The following is a 7,654-nucleotide window of genomic DNA, read 5'->3' as shown; positions in this document are numbered from 1 at the left end:
TCAGAAGGTCCACAAAACCTCACAAAGTTTTATTAGTAAATTATACATTTGGCTTGGAAATTGATATGTTAGTCCCTGACCTCCTACCTAAGCACACAGCAGTGGGGTTTGGATAAAGGGGTGGGGTGAAACGGGAGGGGTGGGGGGGTGGATACAGAGATAGAGCTGGATTAAAGAGGGGGAGAGAAAAAGAAAGGAAGACGGAGAGAAAAAGAGATCACCAGTCCTGGCTCTAGCATGGGCCCAGCTGATGGGGTGTCCTTGGGAGCATGCCCAGGCCTTGTGGGGGTATTTTTTTATAGATGAGTTTTTCCCGCCCTAAAGATAAGTTTCTTGACTGTGTTGTGCTTATCTCCAGGAGCCAGAACAAGGACATTTTTCTCAGACATGGCTTCCCTGCCTCCTATAGCCCCATTTCCAGCCACAACAATCCTTTGCTGTTTTTACCAACAATCCTTGGCTGGCTCCACTACTGAGTTTGCTACCTACACATGAGCCCCCTTATCTTCCAAGCTTCCTTCCACAGTATGGAACATTGGTTGGTACACCTGGCTTAATTATCTTGCATGGAGTTGCTGTGGAATTGTCAGCAGGGGATATTACCCTATCACAGGGACAGCCTGGACAGGTGATTATCAGACTGAAAAAGAGGAGGCAGATGCCACAGCTAAAGGGATAGTCCCATGTTGGGACTGTCCAGCCCACACTCCTGCATAGAGCAGGGTAGCTGGCACAGGACCACAGGCAGCTGAGTTTTGAATATCCCTGGGATGGAGACTCCCCAGTCTCTCTGGGTGATCTGCCCATGTGTTTGACCACCTAAACAGTGAAAGAAGTTCTGTCTTATGTTAAAATGGAATTTCCCATGTCTCAGTTCTTCCCAGCTGGCTCTTGTCTTGTCACTGGGCTCTTTCTTCTTTACTCCCTCCATCCATTGAATATTTATCCACATGAATTAGATTCCCCTTAGCCCTCTCTTCTCCAGGCTGAGCAGTTCCAGCTCTCAGCCTCTCCTCATATGGCAGGTGCTCCAAGCTATTAATCATCTCCATGGCCCTTCGGTGTGTCCATGTCAGTCATGGTGGGGAGTCCAGCACTGGACTCAGCACCCAGATGTGTCTCTGCAGGAGTGAATTCGATTTTCCCAGGATTCCAGGGAAATCCAGGGGAAAACAGCTTTTCCCCAGGAACAACTTTTCTGCCAAGTTGTTTTCCGGCAGTTGCTGGTCTTCCTGAACTTTGTGTTGGACCATTTCTCCAGCCTGTCCAGGTCCCCCTGAATGGCAGCACAACCCTCTGCTCTGTCAGCTGCTCCTCGTGGGTTTGTATCACCTACAAACTGGTGAGGGTCCATTGCCCTGGTCATTAGCAAAGCCATTAAACAGTACTGGCTCCAGTATCAACCCCTGGAGTGCAGCACTAGGAACTAGCCTCCAGCTGGACATCATAGTGCTGATCATGATCCCCTGGGCCCCACTGCTGAGCCAGTGCGTTAAGTTTGGTTTTCCCTTAGTAAATCCATGCCGAGCACCTTCTTGTTCTTTGTATGTTTGGGAATGGTTTCCAGGTCTATTTGTCTCATCACTTTCCCAAGGTTTATGGTGAGGCTGGCAGTCCCACAGCTTTCCTCATCCTTCTTCTTGCTTTTCCTGAAGACAGGAATGATGTTCAGGACCCAGGATCACCACTACCATCCACAGGGCATCAGGAGCAGCCTCTCTCTGACACCTGCCAGCTCTCCCCCCATCCAGGAATACACCCCAGAAGCTCCCATGGAGTCCTTTATGTGCACATTGTTTAAATATGTTCCCCAAACTGGTCCTCCTCTGCTGAAGGACTGATTTCTGATCTGTGGGGTTCGGTGTCGCCACTGTGTTGTTGTTTTACCTGTTACCAAATCAGCCTTTGCAAAAGCTGAACCCACGCCACAGTAACCTGGTTTTCAGGGTGGGGAAGGATTTTACCTCCTGCATTCTGTGCCAGCAGCTGCTGTGTTGAGAGCACAGCCCTTCCCTTTCCAGCAGGCGGGGGCTTGCCCAGCACCTGGCTCCCTACCCATCCATGCAAGAGCTTTGATGCCAGCTGAGACACAGCAGCTTCCCCTGGCAGCCAGTGCCATCCTGGCCTCCACATCTCCCTCCAGGTGTGCTCTAGGTGGGAGAACAGCACAGTGGTTCAGGCAACACTGACAAGAGCCCTGACCGAGGTCAGCCCTGCTGTGCAGATCTGGAGAGTTGTGCTGGGTTACACATTTCCAGGAACGGAGGAGCCTGGGCCACATCTTTACCAGGAGTAAAGAATATCGGCTGAGCTGAGAATGGACATGATTAACACAGCAATGGCTGTACTCCTGCACGTACAGCAGAGGTAAGGCAGGCTATGAGTCAATCACTTTACCCAATAAAAATCTGTACAGCCCATTGCATTCCAGGCACAGCAGTGATCACCCTAAAGCACAAAATGACAGGATCAATTAGGTTGGAAAAGACCTCCAAGATTACCGAGTCCAACCTTTGACTGAACACTACCATGTCAATTAGACCATGGCACTGAGTTCCACACCCAGTCTTTTCTTAAACACCTCCAAGAATGGTGACTCCATCACCTCCGTTGTCAGCCCATTTCAATGTTTAATCACCCTTTCTGAGAAGAAATTCCTGCTGATGTCCAAGACCCAAACCTCCCCTGGCACAGTTTGAGACTTGGCACAGCTTCAGCAGGGACATCCCTCAAGGTTATTCCTCAAGACTCAGACCCCTTACCCAGCATCTGATATCCCCAGCAAGGTAAGTGACAGCTTTCCTTAGACCCAAAGTTATACTGTATTCTAATGGCATTATCCAGCCATTGTTAGAAGTGTAGGAAGTAGCAGTGTTCTACCTCTGTCTTACCACCATGTGAATCATCATTTAAGTCATCATCAAGTCACAAAGTCAGTTATTGCCTGTGGTGGAGTTGACTTTGGCTGGAGGCCAGGTGCCCGTCCAGCTTCTCTATCACTCCCCTCTGCAGCTGGAAAGGGAGAGAAAATAAGACGGAAAATGACTTATAGCTTGAGATAAGGCAGTTTACCAAACCAAAAGCAAAAGTTAGTGCATGCACAAGCAAAGAGGAAAAAAAAATTATTATTCTCTACTTGCCATCAGCCACTTCCCAGGAAGCAGGGCCTCAGCACATAAAGCAGTCGCTAGGCCAGCCCTGTAAATAACAAATTCCCCCTCCTCCACCTTATTTTTGCAGCTTTTCTGTCTGAGCTGATGTCATATGGTATGGAATACCCCTCTGGTCAATTTGAGTCAGCTGTCCTAGCTTTGTGCCCTCCCAGGACCTTCGCTGCCTCCAGCCCCTTGATGGGCAGGGAATGTTGGAGAGATAGCGCTGGTGCTGTGCCAACACTGCTCAGCCGTAGCCAAAACTCTGGGGTGTTATCAACACCTTTCAGCTACCAATGCAGAGCACAGGGCTGTGAGGGCTGCTGTGGGGAAAATGAACTCCATCTCAGCCAGACCCAATACATACCCAATCGCCCTTTGATTACCATTTGATTTTCATTCGGATGTCAATTAATCCCCATTTGTTCATTGTTTGATCGCTAACAAATGCCTTTTAGTTAACTCCATAATGATGATTGCTCTTATTGATTCACCTTTGAAGCCAGATAAGCAAACAGAGCTGTAAAGCAGAAGAAAGGGAGCACCACAGTAAGACTGCACAAAAAAAAATTACAGAAAGGAGAAGGTGAAACGGGTGAAGTGGGAAGTCAGGTATCACCCAGCATTAACAACCTGAAGTCTTAAATGTTTAACCCACAAAAGAAATATGTATTTCCACTTTAACAGGTAAGAAAGCAAAGACCAACAGTGGCAGAATACAAATTGGGTTACACTATTTTTTCTCTATTTCAGTTCATTTTTAAGCTTTTCCTTTAGAAAGCTCTACACTTTCCCCAAACAACTGCAAATATCCTGTCCCCACAGTAGCACAGTTTCCTAAAGATGGTTAAATTAAAACACACAGAAAACTCTTAATGCATTAAGACTTATGTTATTAAGGCAATTATTTACAATGAAGCTTCAAATTTTAGGTCCTCTTTATGAGTTACACTGAGCCCTGGCAGGAACAGCTACAAGGGGCATTCACTGGCAATGTACATTACTGCTGGGACTCAGCAAGCAGAAAAATCAATTATGATATTATTAAGGAAAACTAGGGTTCACAGACAGACCAGAAAAAACTGGAAAAATAAATGTAATTCGTTTCTGCATCTGAAGTAGCCCATAAACATCGGCGGGAATCTTTCCTGTGCACTAGATCATCACAGTATTCCTCAGCAGGGATTATATCCCTGCATTTCTTCTTCTATATTACACCCACAGTCTTAATAATGATTGATGAAGATCTGACTGAGCTAATCCACTTTAGGGTGTGTCCATAATGCCTGAGTTAACTGGCTTTCCACACTGTAAATTATCATATCTCATGCCTTATCTGGGTAAAAACCACCAGTTCAGGGAATCCTTTTCACTGCAAGCAGGTACAAACAGACCAATACATAGTGTGCCACAGAAGTCAAAATGTAATTAATGCAAATTTTAATTATGATGCTTAATTTTAACTCCTGTGGCTCTTCAGACAAAACTAGAAAAATTATTATTTAGAATAATTATAGAGGTGTGATTCTAGCAGACAGCAATTAGTTATACTCATGATTAATGTCTCATCTGTCCATAATTAAAATAAGTAGAAATCCATGAAAACAAGGCTTCCAGCCTTCAAAATCTGTACTTTTAAAAAAATAACAGCAAATAAGGCAATGAAAAGAGTGTTAGACAAATTAAGTAACATTGTGGTGGCCCGTTAACCCTCTGATTCTGTATGTTCCCCCTCTTCCCTCCCCAGCCCTGGCCACTCCCTCGGTTTCTCCCTATTTGCTCCTGTACCCCAACCCCGCCCAGGGACCGCCCCTGGGCCCTGACAAAACCGCCCCGCACCCAGACCACGTTGTCTCTCTCCAGGTGTGAACATTGCAGGGACAAGATGTGATTAAAGCCATCTCAAACCCTCATGAGAGACCCTTCTCTACCTTCTTTACCATTCACTGCATTGTAACGCTGCTGGCTGCCGGAGCCAGATGGCAGGGCTGTCCGAAATGGACTCCGGGATGCGATTAATGGCATGGCCCTAGGAAACCCCCGCTGTGCTCACAGGGAGCAGCAGCCTGCTAGGCAGAGTCCAGCGGTTGCAAAATAACATAAAACAACATTCTCCATCTTCAAATTCTCCATCTGTAAATATTTGTAATCAATTAAAAACTCAGTTCTTGTGTCCCACTGAAGCAGGGATGGGGGAATGATTTGACTATTTTGTGCCCCTGCAGTCACTGCTGTGCCTGTCAGTGGTGGCAGGAGCCTTCCTGAGAGGGGTCACGTCCTGTTGCTGCCCCAAAACCAGAGCTGCCATGGCTGTACCTCACCCTACAGTCAGCTCCACCCTGAGCTACCTGGTTCAATTAGCAGTGATGGGAATTAAGACCAAGTTACCAGTAGTATGTTTAAAATGTAACTCTCAGTTCACTCAGCATGTAACACAAGGCCCAGTCTATTGCATTTACTGGTAAGTTCGGCAGTGGCAGACAGTGGTGTCCAAGCACCATTATCCATTGCTTAACTGGTTAACCAGGCCCAGGAAAGCTCTTAGCTGGCTTGAGGCAATCTTGAAAGCCTCACACCCAGATCTGCCCAGGGGAAGCCTGTTTTATTTAGCCTGCATGTTAACTGGGAATTTGAAATGCCATCCTAGGAAAAGGAGGAGTCTCGGGAAAACTTGAGTCTCCATTGTGCTGGATTTGGCTGGTGTAGGGTTAATTTTAATACAAAAATCTCTATCAACACCCTCCCAGATGTCAAAATCAAAGTGCCCCAGGGGTCCCCAGTGCTGAGCTGTCTGCACAGGATTAAAGATTGTGATGCCTCACGCTTCTCACTGGCTGAATCACACAGCTAATACAGATAAAATCTCATTTCTGCATGCTTGTGTCTTTTAAATCTTGTCATACTTTGAATACCGTGTCCATCTCTAACGCAGCGTTTGGTGCTCAAGGCACCAACTCTGGCGTGCCCCAGGTCAGAGACAGTCCAGCTGCGCTACTTCTGCGGATCACTGAAGCAACTTCGGCATCAGGAAAAGGACTGCTGGCTGAGCTAGCTAGCTGGCTTCTCAGCAGAGGAAACACGGCAGGAACAGATGGGATCAGCTCACCTTAGCTCGGAGACAAAGGAAGAGAGAGGCTGTCCGGGTCTGGCTTCTAACAGGTTTATTGTTAGAAGTTTCACAACCTGAACAAGCTCGGAAGGCTGGAATCCGATGTGATGGGAAGGATGGGAAGGATGGGAAGGATGGGATGGGATGGGATGGGATGGGATCCTCCCTTGAGGCTTGTCCTCAGTTTTATAGGGAATTTGAAAACCCCGGTGAAAGGGGAAAACAACGAATGAGTTACAAGCCGGGGGGGGGGGAACTGAGAGGCGGGAGTTATAACAGAGAACCAATGAACAACGGAGTAACCGAGAATTTTCCCAAACCGGGGGAGGCAGCTTGTACCCGGGCACAGCCCAGGGGGTGCAGTTTAGGCTTCTGAGCTGCCCCTCGACCCACCCTCTGAGTCTGCCTTTTCAGGAAACTCGATCCAGGGGATGGGCTGGGATTGATTGGCATCTCGCTGCCCGAGCCCTGCAGTAGGCTGGGTCACCCCAACACATCTCTATTTTGCATTTAGAAAATAAGCACCTTCACCAAATATTGAGCTAATGAATAATCAAGATTATTTACTTCTACAGGTATGCCATTCCTTAAAAGCAGATTATAGGGATATTTTGAAGCTGTGCAGCTCCCCACGGTATTGTTCTGGGGCATCAGACGAGTCTTCTTAGCAGCACTGAGCAGTGATGAGTGGTAATTCAGAAGTTTGAGAGGAGAAACACCTCCCTGTTACAGGCTTTAATTTATCTGGTTATAAAGATGGTATGTGTCAAATACAGCCGCTGGCAGGTAGTGTGTGTAGGCACTGTATGGAGTGAATGATGCTGGGTGATGCTGATGTGATCTGACACATGAAAACAAAGAGCTCTGATTCAATTGTCCCAAGCTGGGCTTGCAAATAACATCTATATGCACTGTTTCCAGATGTCATTTTCTGGAGAAACTAGCCTGTACAGAATAAAAAATGTGACCACCAAATACACTACAGAGAGATGGAGCAGCTCCATGTATGCTCTACAGCAACCAGCAAGTGCCCTTTGTATACAAAGGTGTGCTGGTCATCTTTTTTCCCAGTGGCTGCTCTGGGGCTGTGTTTTGGATTTGTGCTGAACACAGAGTTGAAAATAAGGAGATGTTTTTGTTATTGCTGAGCAGGGGCTTACACAGAGCTAAGGCAGTTTCTGATTTTCGTATGGCCATACTGGTGAGGAAGTTGGGGGCGCATGGGAGATTGGGAGGAGACACAGCCAGGGCAGGTGACCCAAACTGACCAAAGGGATATTCCAGACCATGTAACATCATGCTCAGCATATAAAGGTGGGGGAAGAAGGAGGGAGGAGGGGACGTTTGGAGTTATAGTGTTTGTCTTCCCAAGTCACTGTTGCATGTGATGGGC

Source organism: Corvus kubaryi, unplaced genomic scaffold, assembly GCF_017639235.1.
Source record: "Corvus kubaryi isolate FWS band 111438036 unplaced genomic scaffold, C.kubaryi_AGA036_p1.0 37385, whole genome shotgun sequence".
In the NCBI taxonomy this organism is placed as follows: Eukaryota; Metazoa; Chordata; class Aves; order Passeriformes; family Corvidae; genus Corvus; species Corvus kubaryi.
Note: the sequence above shows the minus strand (reverse complement) of the source record.